This window comes from Anarhichas minor, unplaced genomic scaffold (assembly GCF_050575085.1).
Source record: "Anarhichas minor isolate MPS153535 unplaced genomic scaffold, ASM5057508v1 ptg000136l, whole genome shotgun sequence".
NCBI lineage: Eukaryota > Metazoa > Chordata > Actinopteri > Perciformes > Anarhichadidae > Anarhichas > Anarhichas minor.
Window position 1 is genome coordinate 18,156,523 of NW_027466582.1, and position 21,181 is coordinate 18,177,703.

Consider the following 21,181-nt stretch of genomic DNA (forward strand, 5'->3'; position numbering starts at 1 on the left):
GTGTTGCTAGCAGTTGTCATATTGTTTTGCCACAGACATAATCACTTTCTTTTGTTTTTGCAGAAGCTTACCATGTGGCATAGTGACTCCGGCCCATCTCACTCTCAACACTTTATGACCTTAGCAGACAGCTCTGGTCAGTCAGGATGACAACCAACCCAACAAACCAATGTGTGAAGGAAGTCACATACAGTATATGAAGAGATTCCACTTTGGCGCTTAATTAGAGTAAAACCAAAAAATTATGACATTTAAAAGTATTCAGCACATCGTGATGTAAGGAGATGCAAAATGGCTCTTGGTTTTGGTTTACTTTGCAAATCAAATCAGTTAGACAAGGTCAGGCTGTCTTACACAGATCATTGAACTTGTTTGCTCAAGTTGTGGCAGCACAATGACAAATTGACTTGGACAGGACTATCAGTCAAATATAATTCCAAACTGGTTAAAAAGGACTGTGTGTTATGGCTAGTGTAGACTGACGTGGTTTCGACAGCCCTGTGAGTATTTATGTGCACAAGGACTGGGCATTTGTATTTTATTGCTTTATCATTTTACTACTTTGTGTTGTCTAAATTAAGGTTTTCAAGCAAATTATATATAAACCTTTCAAATGAGCTCCATGTAAGACATGTGGAGGGATTTATTTCATGTAATACATAAATGATGCATGATTATTATATTTTGATCGTTTAACCTGTGATGTTGTTTTCAATATTAGAAAATATCCAATCATGATTGATGTAAAACATAGATGTTATGTAGCCTACGTATATAGTTTTTGTTTTTGTTTAGTTTTGGAGTAAAAAACAAAGCAGCTCAGTGAAAGTAGCAAATAAGCTCATTGGAATTCAGTACACATATGCAAAACACGTAATCCACAATCGACTGACACACGCACATCATAGTGATGCCTTCCAGGCCACCACACAGGCTACAGCTAATATCAAACAGACTGAAGGTATTTATTGCAATTGAGGAGGAATTGTTTTAAAAATGAAAATGCTTCTTTAGAATTTTCTTTTCTTGGTGTCTTTGTGTAGTTTTTGACCTGTCTTCATTTTGATCTGCAGAAAACTTTGTAACAATGATGCACGTTGCAGCTGAAATGCGTTTGTGTTTGTTTTTTTTTATTATAAAAATGATGGGTTTGTGATTAACGGAAATGCATTAGATAACAGAATAAAACCCTTTCAAAAACGCATCTGACCTTGAATGTCAGTTCCTGCTTTATTGTTAGTCTGGCACATTCTTTTGCCCCAACCTGTCTAGACTACGCCTTAAATCTTACACACAGAGTTACATCTCTGTGGTTTTAGGTTATGATCAGTATGTAGGTGTCATTGAAACTTTTCAGGGTTTCATTGAGGTATTTTAACCTGACACCAAGTAACAGTGGATCGTGGCAAGATGCATTACAATCACATCACATACACATTGAAATTACACACATAGACGGTTACGGGTATAAAAACAGCACAGCTTGATACTTACAGACACACTCCTGTACATAAATACAAATGTCACTAATTAATTTTCTACTCTTTCAAACAAAGCACAGTTTAGCAGACTGGGTTGTTGACATCACACTGACTGTAGCTGTCCTATTCAGCCTGTGGTTATTTTTGTGTTGTTTGTACGGCTGTTGAGTGATTTGCATAGCCTGATATAGAACTCCGTCCCAACAGTGCTACTTGCTTTACAGTGCATAGCATTATACGCTGCTGCACTAAAATGGCCACAAAATGTTGACTGAGATTAACTTGAGCTATGGTCCCTATACATTCAGTCTGGGTCTCCACATGGCCTGACACAATGAAATACTGTTCAAATACCGTAAATGCAACAGCAGAGGTACTAGGAATAACCTCTAAAACGGGGGTCCCCATTACGTTATTTGTCTTTTTTTACACCGATCTTTAGGAAGCTTTCGAGATGCTGGTGGGCAGATTTAATCACATTTGGATCAAACCAGGCGAGCTGTTTCCTCCTGTTTCCACTATCTAAGCTAAGTCAGCCTCCTGCTGGTGGTAGGATAATGTTTAACACGCAACTATGAGAGTGGTATCAATCTTAAAGGTTCTCTGTATAGAATTCAAAGCATATCTACTGACTCAACATGGCGATGGCTGAGCCGTTGGCTAGAAGCTAACGGTGCACTTGGCAACCTCACCACTAGTTGCCGCTAAATCCTTCAAACTGGACCTTTTAAAAGGTGCATGTATTTATTCCGTTAAAGCCTTCATACCACAGGATTTCCACAAGCCGTAACTCAGTGTTTTTCAACCTTTTCTGAGTCGCAGTACATTTTTTACAATAAAAAGATCCCGCGGCACACCAACAACCGAAAAAGTTACAAAATGACACATTGTAGTGTCAGCATATATTGTGTCAGCATATATGCTGACAATTTAATGACAAGTCTCTCAATTTGTTGATCCTTACTCAGTGAAACCTGGGCCTGTTTAGATGAACACAACGCTGATATCCTGGCAGAAACGGAAGAAAGGCACACACAAAGCTCTTCCTCAACAGCTCTCAGTCTCTCTCTGATTTTAGTTTTGTTGTCAAGGACCCAGTTCGGAGTCTACATTTTTCCTTTTCAAATATTTCTCCATCGCTGTTCGTCTTGTCACGGCAACCTCTCCCGCGCATCATTTAAATTCTACTGTCTTAAATTAACACGGTCATTTTGCGCTACTTACTGCCACCCACTGGCATGGAAGAGTATTTAATTACTTAGCCAGCCACTATATACACTGTATATATTTTTTTTTTTAACCTTTATTTAACCAGGTAAAATCAATTGAGAACCAATTCTCATTTTGAATGATGACCTGGCCAAGAGGCAGTAGCACAGTCCACACAAGTTACACAAACAACACAGATACAATACAGTATGACAAACAATGGAAAAATGACTAAAAACAACCTAGATAAAATAATAAACACTGTACAAAATAAAAGGCAGATTACTGGATGTTATTTGTAAAAAAAATGGAAGAAAGAAAGAGAAGTGAGGGCTGGTCAGCAAGTAAAGCAGTCAACTATAACTTGTTGCAGCTTATGTTTGAACATGTTGAGAGAGGTGAGAGCTGTTAGTTTGAGTGTGTTTGCAGGCTCGGACGCTCAACAATGGCAAATTATTTGCAGCAACGAAATAATACTTTTTGGACCGTTTAAGTGAACACTGGTGTGTCATTGCACAGTGGTTGAAAATAACTGCTGTAACTCACTCTACCTGCTTACATCACAAAAACAGCAAGTTATTTCAGGTTCCAAAACAAAAACTGCCAAAACATCCATGTAGAAGTAGTTTTACGAGAGAGGCGACACAACACTAAACCAATTGTTTCACCGTGATATCATTTTAAGATCATTATCACCAAACTCAAACCAAATTACTTTTCGCAATCCAAAATTTCGAGAAAACAACAAGTGCGACAAGTCATTCCTGTGTTTGATACATCAAAAACCATTGACCGTAATATAAGCCTGTTCATTTGGATTTGAAATTTTCAAGAAAGATGTCACAGTGCAAGTATCATTTTCAGCCTTCAGTAGGTTTATGCATCCTTTTAACATTTCTGCCTTCTTAAAAATATGCCACTACTTTTTTATTGGACAAAAAAGCACAGGCATCGTGACATAATGTTTGCCTCTATGCAAAACATGTACGTTTTCCAAAGAATATGTTTTATAAAAAATAGACAAAAGACAGTTGACGGTTGCTCTGTTTGGATTAGTCGTAGAAGATACAGTAAAGAGTTATACGGTACAGTCCATCTAACTGGCCTCTAAACACTTGCCTCTGTCCCGATGTGTCTGACCAGATGTGTGGCGTGACTCAACAAAAGACATTGAAATAAACAATGAAGCCAAGCGAAAATTCAAAGAACAGACTTTTCCTTATTTTCAGCATTTTAATGTAGAGCTAATTTTACTATGACGGTGTATTAGGCTGAGGGAAGGTAAAAATTAATAAACTGACCTGAGGGAAGGGGATAATCACATACATTTTGGAATTGAAGAGATTAAAATCATACATTTATGAGACAAAAAGGTTGGATATTCTCTAAGATTAAAGTGGTTCATTTACAAGAATTAACTCACAAATTTATGAGAAAACCAACTCAAATCAGTTTGTTGTTTTCTTCTCATGGCAATGTCTCTTAAAAGTCCGGATGCTTATGGCAATATGGTGATTTTGGGCTTAATTCCTTATTGCTAAATTTGATTGCAAAGTATAGTTTGGAGTTGGTCATCCCCTGCAGGCATCAAGGAAAGAAAAGATGTGGTTCCTATACATAATAACTATTAGTTTTTCTTGCAAATGTTCCACTTGAATCTCAGAGATTTTTGGGAACAACTTTAGTCTCTGCGAATATTACCTCCCCTCCCCTTGCGCCGTAATTCTTTATTTAATATGCTATTCTTTATTTTACTCATTTTATTTTTATACTATCTTAAACTGCTTTTTCTGACAGCACAGTCCTTGAATATCTAGTTATTTTCCACCTCTAATCATAAGTCTGATCAGCCTATGTGGCATGCGATTGACTATGTGTTGGTAAGCCCCACTACTTTGCTGGATTAAAAAATATATATATAATTTATATTTGGAAAAGAGCCATGAAACAGCCAGCTTTATCACAATCAAAGATCTTCAGGTTTCAAAAGACCGGCTGACTCAAAGAGAGGGCGCACGCTCTCCTGGTTTCACGAGACAGATGGCTCTGTGACGTCCTGAAGGAGGTTGCTTGATTTGGTAGACAAATGTCCATGGAAAGCTAGGCTGTGTGTTTATCCTCACCAGTCCAGTTGACATGGAGACGTGCCATCAATGCAAATGGCCTCCCAGCACAAACTCAGAACTTAAGTGTGTACCATACCAGCACCCCCGCCCACAACACACACACCTAACTCAGTCTTTCTCACAGATGTACTCACTCACTTTGACTCTAATTCTGATGCGTACCTGACAGATATGGAGTCCAGTCGGACTTCTCCACGACACTGGGTGTAAAGCAAAGGTAAGAGCTTTTTATAAATGTATTCATGTGTTTTTATTAATATAATCAAGTCTAAACGGGCTGTCTTTTTATAAATCTGGCAGCTCTTCTTGTTGTTGCAAATTAAATGCTTTACCATTCACTATAAAAATGCACATGCTATAAATGCAATAAATAATAAGGAACAGTCCAACCAGTATAACAGGAAATCTACTCTTTCACAGGCCAAAGAACAGAGAGCCAATAGACATTTTTACACCTATATTTTTGATATCATCGAGGTGGACTGCATGGACTTTTCTCTACGTACATGAATAAGTGACTGCCGAGGAGAATCTCAAGTAAGTGAATGGGTGATTTGCTCTGACTTTAATTGGGGGAAATAGAAAATAGTTGTCTCTCCCTGGTAAAGCGCATACTGAGTGGAAGCAGATTAACTGAGTCCTTCCGCGAACAATGTGCTGACTGATGAATGCCCTGCAGATTTTTTTTAAGAAATGCAAAAAATTCTGAGATTGGAATTTTAAGTTTGCGACACATGTTTAGTTTTTGTTGAAAACCGTGTTTATGGTTAATGTGCAAATCAAAATAACGTTTAAAACACAAAGCCACCATCTAAACACAACACAACAATCTAAACAAAGATGGACATTGTAAGCTTCCAAACTAATAACCTCTCAACCTCAAATGTATCACTATGAGCGGATTATTATGCTTGATTTAAATTGGATTTATTTCTCATACAGATTATCGTCTAATTGACGTTCGCATATTTTTTGCTGAATATGAAGTAAATGTAAAGTAAAGTGAATTTTATCAACAGTTTCAAAATATGTTGTATCCGTGTTCAAACACAGCAACAGCCACGGGTGCTTTCCGCCCGTACGCAGTTGGCGACACAACGGGAAACACTAAGTTTCCCCGCTGCATGTCGTTGGCTCTTTTTTTTGGCAGTTTGTCTTAAGCTTCAAGAAATGTTTTTCATTGAGAGAAAAGGACTTTTCTTCACCCGTCATGATTTCATTGTGCACGCAGCACCAGCTGTATGAGGAGACCTAACATGAACACTATAAGCTAATTATTTAAACATTATTTGTATAGGAAAGATTTCATCCCGAGCTCCTTGAACAGTTGAGTACTGCAACCGTAATCAGTCTCTACTGTATCATTATTGTTATGGTATCTTAGAATTATTACAATGGTAATGACATCGAGGTGTCCCTGTTATTGTGTCCAACTCTTATATTCCAATAAATCTTTTTTGTCCACCAGGGTAGGCATTTATCTTTGGCTCGCAGGGAACAAAATACAAACATAAAAGTTGGTAACAACCAATGTTACACATTAGAACAGTTCATGTCTGTGGCTTAGATCTACTCAGTCAATTTGGTGAGTTTACTAAAGTCATGGCACTTGGGATGAACAACTTGTCTCCCGGAGCTCAAACTGGTTGAAAAGAGGATGGGAGCTATCGGCCTGGATACTCCTCGTTTTGTTCGTCATCCTTTCTGGAAAAAGTTGAGTCAAGGGCTTTTAGGGTTTGCCAACTATTTTTATTGCCATTGACACATTCCCAGAGAGTTTATTCTTTCATCTACAGTTGAGGTGACCGTACCAGAAAGGAGGGGATGAAAAGTTAAAACACTCTCAATAGTTTTGTACACTAAAATGTACTTTATGTAGGTTAGTCAATGTATGCATTTATGTGTATGTACTGTAGGTGTGTTTTCTTTATTAATAGACACGTCAGCATGCTATTCTATATACATGGCCACTTTAATAGGCCTTAGAACTAATAACACCTGTACAGCGTAATGCAACCCAACAGTTCTGTCATAAAGTCAACTTTTATTGTGCCTTCAAATCTTTTTTTTCTTCTTTTTTTTATGTTTCAGCACTGAGGTTGTGGTTAGTGGTGTCGTTGTACTGGACTACATTATAATGAGTGGCGTTTATATGTTAATATAGCGTAGTCCAGTACAACACCAACATTCAAATATAAACTTATGATTGAATTTAGACCTTTTGCAACAATTTCAACAAAAACATGAACTTTGAAATGGTAGAACTTATTGCAGAGCTGTCCAATTGAATTACAATGGACTGTACAGGTTTACCTAATAAAGCAGCCATTGTGGGCCAGCATGTGGTCCAGTGTTATATAACCACAGTGTAATGATGGCTACAAGGAAGCTATGTCCTAACCCAACAAGAAAATGAGGTGGGCATGACCTGTACCACAGCGACAGGCCTCTGGCCACACTGTGCACTGTAAATTCAAAGTGATGCAAACATGTTTGGCAAGCAAAAATATGTGCTTGGTATATATACTTGATGCATATGAGAGTGTCATGAAAGTTTTAGGATACAACATGTTATAGCAGTGTAGGCGACTGTGGCTAAGTGGAGAGCAGGGCCGTCCTTCAATCAAAGGATCGGTGGTTCGATCCCCGGCTTCAACTCCGCTAGTCGCATGTCGATGTGTCCTTGAGCAAGACACTTAACACCAAAATTGCTCCCATAGCTGTGCCTACTGTGTATGAATGTGATAGAATCTGAATTGTAAGTTGCTTTGGATAAAAGTGTCTGCAAAGTGTAGTTGCACCACTTTCAGACTCAAATGTACACGAATCAAATAAATATGACTGAAAGATTCTTTTAAATTAGATACTGTGTGAAAAGAAAGGAACAGCTTGCTTTGCAAAGTGTATGTGTAGTTTCTTAAAGCTATATTTTATTCTTATGGCTTTTTAAATACAGTATTTGTATTTTTCTGGACCAACCTAAAACAATTACAGTTGTATTTACACACTCAGTAAAATGTGTATTTCCCAAATGAACATGATTGAAAATGTTAACTGCCTGACACAAATACCCAACACATGAGAAGACTAGATCACTGGGGAGCAACAGTTATATCATCAAGTGTAGAACTTACACTCAAACCTGCTGTAATCAATACTTTTATACTAACAATGACAAAAATGACGATTATCTCGCAACACTGCAGTTAAAGTAAGGGTAGGTAATCTTCAAAAACATGTTGGATATTTTTGTGGAAATTCTCATTACATCCTGACAGCACTCAATCAATCAAATATTCTGACAAAAACAAAAAATTCCAGCATCTATGGCTGTCGCAGGACTGTAAAAAGTCCGTCCAATCATTTTATTCGGCCCGACCAAATGAATTCCTGTCTATCTGCCTGCCTGCCTCATTGCTACAAGCTGGTAGTTTGACAGCTGTGGGTACTAACAATAGCCGTGTTCGTTTTTTAAACTCATTATGATAATTGAAATTTGCTGACTTTCTCCCTAGATTTTGCGACTTTTGGAGCTAGTGCTGCTAGCTACTTTCACTGGAAAAGAGTTGGCAACGCTGGGCTTTTTTTTAGGTTTGCGTTCAACTTACGTCATTGTCTTTTGTGCCTGAAACCTCTCTGTTGTCCGTCCTGACCTTGGAATTAGCAATATGCAAATGCTATTTTTTGTTTCAGTGCAGAGGAGGGTTCATTTGTTTTCACATTTGCTTAGCAAAAGTGAGTGCAGGCTTAATGGCTGCTCTCTGCTTCCATTAAGAGAGAGTGCATGAACCATTTCTCAGTTTTTAGAGGTGGATAAAAAAACATTTGTACACATTTACCCTCCAATACATACATGCTTGTGATGCGCCTCAGTGTTGGATGGGGAAAATTCAACTTACCCTCCGACAACGGTTCTTATGATATCTTGCAAAAAAGTCACTCCTCATTTTTTGCGCGTTTCCCTACAAAAGTCCAGCTACACGTGTCATTTTCGTCAAATACTTATGCAGGTTTAGGTAATATAACTACTTGATTATGTTTAGGAAAAGTTCATGGTCAGGGATTAAATACCTACGAAAGTGCCATTACTGAAGTATGAAAGTTGTCTTTATACATCCTTGTTCCTGACTATGTGGGTTACATACAAATTGATTTTCTCGGGATATCTAAAAATTACAGGGCATTCATTTTAGTAGGTATAGCTACAAACGCTGTGTGGGAATCGCTTGAAAAATTGTATCTAAGACAAAAGATCAGGGGATCAGCAAAATTATCCCCTGAGGACCATGAATATCCCGATCAAATGTCAGTGCACAGATATTTCCACTGCGCAACGTAACAAGTCCTGAACATTTTTCATGAGTTTAGTAGATTGCTTGTTTAGAAGAGTGTTCATTTATATAAGTGCATCTATATACACTATGTGCATGTGCATTTGTGAGGGTCTGCATTTTCAGTCAATTTGGTTCCTTAATTGCTGTTAATGTTAGTTTTTTTTGTTTTTCTTTACACCAGAAGAACTCCAGAATGTGTTCCAGAGTGTTTCTGTTTCTGATTGGAGCTGTGCACATCTACTTTCAGGTAAAGATACTCCTCAGTCACGTGTTGTATATTTTTGGAACGTTAACCTTGTTTAAATTTCTAATTTATTGAAATTGTTATATTCTAGTACTCTATTTCAATGCACATAAATTAGTTGCATGTCTATAAACTTTTTATTTATTGACAAAAAAATTGAAATTGCAAAAATGTTAGGCTGTGTTTATTCAGCACTAAAAAGATACAATTTATATATTTTAATTTGACATAAGAGGGAATTACACCTACGACAGCAAGGCTAATTCTGTTATTTGCCTGTTCTTGTCATTGCAGGTCCTTGCAACAGGTGAGTCGCTTAGCTACATTGTCATATAGGATGCTTTGGTAAAATACAATAAAAAACCTGGGCCAGGATTAAAGGCATGGTCTCACCATCTTGATAGTGCTGACCTTTGAGGGGACGGGAACCAGAGAGTCTGAAATGGAATTAGCTATTGTAGCCTATTAGCGTTGTTGCTGCATTTATTTAACCTCCTCTGTCAGAGTGAAAACTCCCACAAAAGAGCAATGGTTTGTGGACAGTTATGCAAACTTACTGTCCCGACCTAGCTAACCTACTGTTAGCAACCTAGCTAAGCTAAGGCGCTTTGAGATCTTTATTTTTCCTCTTCAATTTCTCTTTTATTGAACAAATAGTTGTGTAATGGTGGACAAAATTATGCAATACATCATGTAGTTAAAGGGTAACTTCTGTATTTTTCAACTTGGACCCTATCTCCCAATGCTTTTGTGTCTAACTGACAAATAGGAACAATTTCGTTACTTGGTCCATTATTGAGCGAGGGCGCTGCAGACGGCAGTTGCAATGTAATCATATCAGTGCCATTTGGCACCGTCAATTTACATCTAAAGTGCTTGTTTTGGACACTGACAGGATCTGATTGTTGTTAAAAGCTTCCATAATTACAACATTACAAAAAGTGTCTTAATTCAAGGAGAAGTCTCGTTCTGAGATATTGCGAGGTGACGTGTTGCCGGAAGATGAACGCTGAGAGCCATGGGCTGTTTTGGAGTACATTGAACATATCTAACATATGTTCAATGTCATGGCTAAACATTTAGATGATTTTGACGATGTGTGCATAAAAAGAAAAGAATTTTCAATTTTCTGTAATGTTCTTTCCATAATGTTCTTCTTCTAATTACAATCTGAACATGTCAGGTGGCTAAAACAAACACTTTTAGTGACATTGACGCTGCAAAATTGCTCTCGCAGCCCATTTAGCAGTTGCCGGTTACAGCATTCTCCTTCAATACTAAAAGAAAAACATGGTAAAATAGGGTCCAGTTTTAAAAATACCACAGTCACCCATTAAATATATCATATGTTTATTGTGGAGGTATGTTTATTGTGGTTCTCTCCAGTGTCAACAACTTCAGTCAATGCATTACATCCCTTTATAATTCAACCCAGTTGCTCAAAACACACAGAGATAACACATACAATATCTTATGTTGCAGTTGAAGATGCCTACATTGCCGAGCTGATGGTGGAAAGTAATGTCACTCTGGAGGCCAATACCGTCCTGTCAGCTTTAAGTTTGACCACTCCAGTGTCCGACCAAGTGACCGTCTCACACAGTGAACTGGTAGCAGGTATCACGCTGAAGCTCTTTCGTCTTACTCTGGTTATTTATGCAATCAGTTCTTCTGTAATACAGTAAGTAAGTTATCGCATGCAGAACAGTTCAGAATGCAAATCCACATTTCAGCAGTAGAGAGAGACAATGAGTACTCCATATCTAAAGACGTTCCTCTCTAGCATCAGTTTGGGACGTGTCAGGGGCGGCGTGTCCCATTCTACCAGGCGGCATCCTCCGGTTCTGCCGAGTGAAGCCAATGCAGAATTATCTTAAAACTTGCATTCTCTCTACTGACCAGCAGTACAACATCATTTTGTTGCAAAAAGAAGTCTGATTATATGGAAGTATTTGAGTAAATTAGTTTATGGTCTTAATCTCTAGTTTCAAGTCTTCTTCAATACAGCATGATGTTCACTTAGTAAATTATGGTCCATGTAGAGTCAAATAAACCATAAAGCAGAGTATGCTTTAGGGCAGGGGTCTTCAACGTTTTTCAGGCCAAGGACCCCCAAACTGATGGAGCAGGGACCCCCGACTATATATATTGTATAAAAATGTGTTTTATATTAAATGGGCCTAGTACCGTGTATACCTCTTTATTGTGCATTCAATACTAAGCTATTCAAATAATACACAGGTTCATATATTCTTGTTTTTATTTTAAACATTTGCAAGGTACAGTGAGTAGGGAGGCCGTGCCACTGCTATTTACAGACATACCTTGTCAGCTGATACCAATGCCAATATCAACATTGTCAATTGCATGATAATCATGCATACAAGCTATTCAAATTGATGTTTTAATTTTAAACGTGGAAACGAAAAATGAGTGATGGCCTATTAGTACCACTGCCATGCATAAAGATACCTGTTATCTTTCATACAATACTGAACTATTAAAATAATGGACAGATTCATGTTTAGAGAAAAACATTTTATTATTTTTTTTTTTTTTAATTGTCTAATCAACCAAAAATTTCGCGGACCCCCTGCAGTACCTCCGCGGACCCCCTGTTGAAGACCTCTGCTTTAGGGCCATTAACTAGGCTGCCATATTTAACGAGTTTGGAGAAAGAAAAGGCTGTAATCAAACCACACTGTCCTGGTAAAGCAGATTGGAGCCTTCGAGTATTTTCACGTTCTCTCTCTTGTATTTAGTCTTGAAGAGAAATACTTGAAAACCAAGTTCTCGGGGACTTTGATGACGACTGTGCTTCTCATTCTAGAGTGCCTGATTGTTGGAGATGAATCCAATTGCAACTGCAGTACCGGCTACACTTGGAGCAACCCAGTGTGCTACAAATACAACTGTTGCCGGGAAACTCCCTGTGCAAAAAACGTGTCCCAGATCACGCCACTCTGCGTTGCCAAAGTCGAAGGTAACAGTCCTGATGCCTGTCAAATGTCCCTCCTATTTTGCCATGTTTATGGCAAAACGTTGTTGACGAGTTACTGTATTTTGTAAATTAGTGTTGTCCATTGTAAATGTACATTGGAACAAGGCTCACTGTAATCTGAAAGTGTTCCTGCATAATACTCTTTACTGTTTTTCCATATGGACAAATATTCTTGTTGAAATCTGAACTGAAAATCTTTGTAATCAACACAGTTCACATCAATGGATCGGTGACAATGAATGAACACAATTGGGATGACACCAAAGATACCAAGGTGCATCTCTCTCTCTCTCTCTCCGATCACAAATATCTACATATAAATTTTTGAAAATGTTTACTGTAATACATAAGTCAAATATAAATGACTCAACGATCTTTCTTTTCAGAAGCTTCAAACTAATTTTGAAGGACTGAATGGCTTTGAGTTCCTGAATGTAACCGGTCCAAGGTATTGTAGTGTACTTTCTATATATATTTTTTCTTTTATCAAAGAACATATTTGACTAAAATGAATGGTGCAAGAGCAACTTCAACTAGTCTTGACCTAGAGAATTAGATTGGTAAAGTTTTTTTGGGTGGGGGGGGGAGTACAACTCGTTGAGGGATGCACAAGAGGCGCAGTTCAGGCAAAGAAGATGTGGTCGTCTGAGCATGTCCTCACTACAAAGTCATCGAATACGGCAGCTTGGTTAGTGGCCCAGCAGTCCAGGACTTTTATCCAAGAGACCAGGGTTCATGTCCTGGGTGAAACCAAAAGTCAACATTGACTCAAATTAAGTCAAGTAATAGGTAACGTTATGGAAAATTACATCATATAGGTTACCAAAATTGAATTAGCGTACATAGGATATATAACAACCATACTTAGCGTTTGTAACAAGCATACTTAGCGTATGTAGAAAGCGTACTTAGCGTATGTACCAGCATACTTAGTGTATGTAACAAGTGTACTTAGTGTACCTAACAAGCACACGTAAAAAGCTACTTAGCATGCATAACAAGCTTCATCAGCAAATGTAACAAGCGTACGTAACAAGAGTGTACTTGCCGTATTTTACAAGCATACTTAGCGTGCGCAACAAGCGTACTTGGCGTATGTGACAATCATACTCAGCGCACATTACTTAGCCCACTTAACTACATAATAAACCTATACTTATTTTAACCCAATGCGCGATCTTTCCTAAACCTAACCAAGTAAAATTTATTTTGCTAAGACAGTGTAAGCATTTCTTTGGAGCATGTGGCTAGGCATAACACAGTGCACCTTTTAACCAAAGCCAACTCTTCTTGAACTACACTGGCTGATGAACTGATGCCCTCGTCGTATTACCTGTAGACTACACATTGACTTTGGAGCATACTTTAGTTAAGCTGTCCTGCCGCCTCACGTTACACTTTATTCTACTAACTTACTTGTATTTTTTGTCATGTGCAAAACTGACGCTGGAAAGGTCCGTAGAGCATCCTAGTTTGAAGTGTTTGAAGGGCCACTGACCAAGCTGTCGTATTCAACGAGTTGGGAGTTTGGTTTGTCTCTGCTTGGTTCAAAACTAATTATTCAAAACAAAATGTGACCAAAAGTTCACTGACTTCAATTTCCCAGGCCTCTTGTCAAAGCCTGTGCACCTTGTCGGGAGATATCAGTTAAGCAAAGCAAGGGCTGCAGCAGTAACATCAGAGCCTGCTTATTCCTTTAAAACTACAACCAAAGGTGTGTTCAAACAGAATGCTGTAAATTTGAGAGGTGACATGATTGGATCCATTTCATTTTGTTTTGCAAAGTGAATGCAAGTGAAATTGGACCGGGGCAATTTCTACATCATAAACATGCTCCACACTCACACAAGCTGCTACAGCTAACATCTGTACACTTGGTACATTAGCTTTTTAATTTGTGTGAATAAAGCATGGTGAAAATATGCCTCTCATTCCGTCTGAACGCACCTTAAAAATGAGCATGGCCTACTGCATGGGATTTACACATAAACTTTGAAAGGAGTCACACCTTGGTTGTTAGCATTTCTGTTTCAAATCTCATAATACTTTTATCACAAATACAAAATGATTTTCTCACTAACCACTGATCTTTCATTGATCCAAATCTTAAAGGCGGGAAACCAAAATCGTTGACTTTGAGGTAGCAGTCAGCGTCAAATGTCCCACTTCTAAACTTCAAACCATCGTCAATGATCTGGAAAGCAGTCTTGACGCTGTGCTTAAGGTCGACACTATAGGTCAGTATGAAAGTTTATCTTCAGTCATTTAGATCATGTTGACTCTGTAACTATTTCTTAGCTGTTGTATTGCATGCTCTCAACAGACTACTATCAAAGGGTAACGCCTGGGCTTCACGGCCCACGTGAACGGCGTAGTTCAGCTGGGTGCTGGCTTTCGAGGTCTCGCCTATTTTTTCTGCGTGCAGTGAGGTTCACATCAAAAATAGACAATGAAAATGATCTTTTTACGGTTTATTGGTATCATACCAGCAACATTACTACAGTTTCGATCTCTATATGATCTGATGATATATTGAAATAAATGATATATTTCAAAATAAAAGCCCTGTAGCACTTTTCAATGGACAAAAACTCTACATTACCTCACACAAGGCTTTCATTCTGAAATATTTGCAGGACAGTGATGACAGTGTGACTTGCACACCTTCATAAATTAAATGAGGAATTGAGTAATAGTTTAGTGCTACTGTCAATCCAGTAATTTTATAATAGACAAAAAAGTTATGCAAAGCTTTCATTCGGCTCGTGGAAATTCCCTCCCCAGGGAGTCACAGCGGGACGGAGGTCCTGGTAGGACCTGTGTGTCAGCAGCAACAGAATGTTTGCTGAACATGTGGGGAGTCGGGGCAATCCCCCAGGATCAGACCAACGCAGGTTGAGTTTGCACTGTTGGCTGTATTCGATTTAACTGCTAACAGAAGGTCCCTCTGTCTCCTGGGTCTGCTGCATGTTATACTTCCCGCGAAGTAATCTCCTTGCAGCAGGTAGGGCGAGGCAAGGGATTGAGTTTTTTCTTGGTTTTGCCACTTTTGATTTAATCCAATATACAAACAATCAAAATGTACATGGACCATGGATGTATTATTGACAAGCCCTCAGAGCAACTCTACTTCTTTGTCCTCTGGACTAAGGTCCGATGGAAACCTCCTGCTTTCAATTTGCATTCTTTCTAATAGCCATCAGGGGGCGACTCCTGTTGCAAAAAGGAGTCTGATTGTGAGAATGAGAAAATGACACAACTTCTCACTTGACTTATTGTAAACATGAGTTTATGGTCTCAATCATAAGTTTCAAGTCTTCTTCAATACAGCATGATGTTCATTTCGTAAATTATGGTCCATTTAGAGTCAATTAGACGATAAAGCAGGGTATGCTTTAGGGCGGGGCTACCTTGTGATTGATAGCTCTCTATCAAGGCCTTTTTCCGGTCTGCCATCTTACAACTGCTTTCAGTTCATGAAAGTTAATAGTAACATTTTTGTCGCCTCTATATATCTTCGTCAGCATTCGGTTGTATTTAGCGCCACCCTCTCATGTCCCTTCTGGTTAAAATAAAAACCAAGATGGCGACGGCCAAAATGCCGAACTGGAGGCTTCAAAACGGCAATCCACAAACACACTTTTTGACGTCACGGTTACTACGTCCACATATACAGTCCGTGGGACAGCATGGACGTTACAGTGACTATCAGCTCTCGATGTAAAAGAGGTATGACCTACCAGGATAAGTCGGGACTTACTAGTTAGCATGGTCATTTCAGAGGTCTACGGACATTTTGTTGAGAATGTTAGTTAATTTTTTGATGTTTTAAATCATAATTGTATACACTGCACCTTTTAGTCTTCATTCTTTTTGCTACTTGCCGGTAAACAAGACTAAAAGTCTTCAGTGGTCTTTAGAAGCTGGGATGTTCATCACACCCCACAATCAGGGTTGCCAGGTCTGTGTGACAAAACCAGCCCAATTGCCAATAGAACTGGCCTAGACTCACCAGAACTCAAAATATGCCGCTGCCAAACCCTAAACACTGCTTTTAAGTCGAGCAAAATTACTATTACTGCCAAATGTATTGTGCTATCTCTAAAGTAACACCAAAAATGTTTAGTGTGCCAGCATGTTTAGTGGTTTTCCCTGTTAGCATTTTTATTACCACTATTTCAACTCATGCACCTTAACCTGTTAATTCACAACATTTTGATATTATGATCACAATAAATATGTGAATTTACTGAGCTTTGGTTTCATCCCCTGCCACAATTTCTATCCATTCTTTAATTCCATTTTCACTTTCCCATGCTTTTGTATATTTCTTTATGTATTTTGATCACTTACTGGGCATCATTTCTTCCCAGTGGTTAACTTCCTTTTCCCAGATTTTAAGATAAATTGTCATTGGTCAATGACCTAATATTAAAATCATTACCAATCATCCACTGAGATGAGTGTGTATGCATCATGGACACTGAACCAGAAGTCTTTGAGGTACCTCTGTACCGAAGTCTTGGATAGACAGAAGACTGTAGGGACTCACAAACCAATGGGTTGTCATTGAAAAGCAATACCTTCTACTCTAATCATAATTATTGTATTGTTGTGTGTTTATATGGCCTTCTTCACACAGGATTGGTCACCATAGAGGCCCCTGAGACTTCAGTGTGCTACAAGTCAGAGCCGGTACTGAAATGCTCATTTGAGGAGACAACAGACAGCGCTGGCTGGATCTTGAGCACGAAGTATCAGCGCTTTGAGCTCTACACTGGCAGCGTGGTGGATCTGGACTCCAACTGTGCCACACCGCAATACAATTCTTGTACCACAGTTACACTCCAGGAGGTGACAGGCATTTGGTCAGGCGAGTACAGAGCTAAGATATACTAAGTTTTTACTTATTTGGTACACATTGTAATCACCAAAAAGAAGATTTTGTAGTTATTCATAGAGCACCCTACATTAATTCCAGGGGGTGCAATTCTTTGCTGACAGTTACTGCACTGGTAATGGGATTGGTGCAATATCTCTATCTTAGCCGTTGCTTAGCCCCATGTGTGAATTGAGAGCTCCATGACTCCGCATGTTAGTTACACCGTGTCACGCTTCACATCGCAGAGTAGTGTGCGGGATGTGTACAGTAAGCACAGGGCTACTCATTGCTGTGTGTTTTGGTAGTGTGGTCATCAACCCGACCCATGACTGCTGACGCTAGCTAGACCCCTCTTCTTTCTGTTAAGCCAACAAACACAACACTGAGTGTCCCGGAGGGGGGGTCATTCCATGGTCTTATATTCCAATGGTCACATGTTGTATTGATCAGTGCTAACAATCTAATAATGTCATACGTAATAATATATCAGACACAGGGGACATTTTTATGTCGAGCAACTGTAGAGTTTGTCTTTGTTTGATTCAAAGACAAATCTGCTGGCGACACTTCTGTGAGAAGAAAAAAAGTCACATTCAGCCCATTGCAGCTGTTGCGTGAATTTTTCCTACATATGCCCTGCAGGCCAATACGAGTGTGGATTCACCAGCGGGTCAGTCAGGCACACAGCCAAAACACTGCTGAATGTGACACTCCTGCCTGATACCATCGCCTTGAGGATCAACCCTCTCACTGCGGACTGTTCAAAGCCGAGTAATTCAGTCCCTGTGAGGGTCACTGCCACCATCTCAAACACAATCGAGATCTTTGACGTGCTGTGGCAATACATGGATAAAGAGAAAATAAATGAAAACTTCATCTGTAAGTCAGTCCTGCAGTATCTCTCAAGTCTTTCTGTCCCCTTTGCTTCCTTTTAGTAGCCGCAGCATGAAATGTTTCTTCACTTTATAATATCAACGCAAATTTAAATTCCCAATATTTCTGCAAAATGCACACATTTCCACAACCGCAAACCTAACCCTGATAACTACTCCATCTTTACAGCTGATGGAGATGACCACATCTACACTTTCATCGCTAATGTCAATTGCCAAAAACGCCCCCTACACAATGTTTCTATCGCTTTTAAGAACAACAAGGGACAAAAAAAAAGTGCAGAAGTGCTTATCCCAGTCATTTATGGTAACGTATTATTTTCAATTAAATTGTAAATTATTCTCATTTTATTTCATCTGTTTATTTTCAACTTAGTCTCTGGTATAATATGATATATTGTTATAATGTCAGAGTACTGTATTACTTTGTTTATAATTACATTTATTAGCAATGTCTCTTGCATCAACTACTAATTTCCTATATTTTTGTCCAAGACGATACAATATCTTGCAAGGAAGACATGAATTGGCCGAAAACCCCAGCTGGAGTCACAGTGATTAATAACACATGTGACGCGGGCAGGGTTGGCTATAAGTCACGCACTTGTAAATGCATTGGCACCTGGCAGGATGTGTTCTACTACTGCGTCAACGAAGAGTTGAACAAAGTTTCAAATGATGCAGACGTAAGTGTGGAAAAATTATAAAGTTCTATCCAACTTTCTTTATCAGACCTTATTTATTCACATGGAAATATTCCATTGAGAAAGTTTATTTAGACTTTTATGCATTGATGGTCCTAAAGTTTGTCAGGAGAAAAGTTCTTTCTCCAAAATTGTTCTCCAAAACCTCGGCTCTATGACGTTCAACATGCAGACCAACTAACACTACTCAGAGAGTAGACAAGACGACCAATCAAGTTTTGTCTCTTAACCCAATCACCTCACTGGTAGGTGACTGGGTTTAAATAAACGAACAGGATTATTCAAATGTTTAAAAAAGTATGGCTTTATCAAAAACATTATGATTGATACTGACACAAATGCCAACCTTGTTCAGAGTAATCTTGTTTGAACTTGGTGAATAGCGCATTTTTACCATTATGTACTACACTAGACAGCATCTAGCATGCTAATGTATACAAAGCTCATACTGTAAATCAAGATTGAATGCTATTATTAAGTAACTCAAGTTACTGTGACTACTTCAGAAATTAGGCTACCGCGATGTAGTTTCAAAATTTTTGAATGTAGGAATCTGAGAAAAATGTATATGTTTCCAGCTAGCTAATTACTTAATAAATTGTGTATTGATTTTGTGTGTTGAAACAAATGAGTCTACTTTTCTCAAACAAAATCATTGCTTTGAATAAAGCCTTAGCAGATTGAACCTTAAAACTCAAGAGAAACATTTGTTCTCAGAACTTTACAGTAAAATCTGTTTTGTGTGTGGGATGTGAAAACTTTACACCTCAGTATCTCAAAACCACTCACATCACAGACAGAACCTTATCATTTCAAGTTTACAACTGTTTTGACCTCACCTACATTTTGTGTGGGGATGTAACTTGTGTGTTTTTGTACATTGTTACATGAAGCTGTTTTTTTGTTTTGTTTCTAGAACTTCCTGAAGGGACTAGGGGCTACCCAGGAGATTGCCATGGATATATTTTCAGGACTTAAGAACAGTTCTACATCTGAGTCTGATTCCAGTTACTCTATTGCCGACGTTATCGCCTCCATAAATATTCTTGATGTGATGGCCCGGGCATCAGAGAATGTTAGCTTGCAAGATGGCGTCTTACCTGTAAGCCCCTGTTGATTATTACTTTCACTGTAATACATGTGGAGTTTTAAGCTTGAAGGTTAATGCTTGACCTTGGAAACAGCAGTTTGAAAAAAAAAAAACTTCTCCTAACACTGGATCCCATGTAGGATACCTGTTTTTCCTTTTAACCACATTGTGTAGTCCTCCTCAGCATATGGAGTTGCTCAGTTGTCATGGAGATGGTTCAATTGTTATCATGTGACCTCAGAATGGAAATTCTTCGTTTGATTGTTGGATGGGAAGCTGCCGTTCCTCGACTGATTTCTGAAGGCAAATATAATAACACTACTTTGGAGAAGGAAAAAGTCAATAGATGATAGCCCTGCTACCATCCTTTCTTTGTATTTCCTGGGGCCGCAAAGTTTTAGCCCGTATGTGGAGAATTGCTTCCATAAAATAATGCAGAACCGTTATGCATGTATGTACGTCCCATAGGCCACTATCGGAGCCCAGTTCCACCAATAATGATGGTTTTAAAAACCTTCTATGGTCAAACTGATTGATCGGTGGACCCCTAGATCCTAGACACTTGTGTGTGAGATGAGCCATACCTTCCATAGAAAGCCATAATTCAAGTAGCTTTCACTCTACGGCGGGATTTTAGTTCTTTTGATCGGCCCAGGTTCATCCATTCCAAAGTAAGCTAGCCAAGTAGCATCGGCACGTCTGGCTGAAATAAATTATTACAAATGGAAAAAAATTCTTGGCTCCCTTGGCCTGCGTTTAAATCAACAGTGTGTAACATTTAGGGGGATTTATTGGCAGATATTGAATATAATATTCATGACTATGTTTTAATCAGTTTATAATCACCCAAACCTAAGACTTGTCATGTTTTCTTTAGCTAAGAAAAAGCCATTTATATCGACGTAGGGAGTAGGCCGTCTTCGAAGGAATTCAGTGTCTTTCGCCTTTCGCGTTTTTATGCTATCTGAAGGTGGGGATGCGTTCCGAAATCCAGTGTTAAACGGGCCCCGGTACTAAATAATTAAAGATTGTAGTATTGATAAGTCCCGACTTAACTGTTGCTTTTTATTAGTACTATTTAATGTTTTGGTGTCATTCGCTATCACGCTGCAGTGCGCATTTGCTCTGCTCTCTCTTTCGGGCTGAGCTCCTCAAACTACACACATAGACACAAATGTACGAAGCGCCAGCAGATAGCTAGCTGTGGTGAGGTGAAC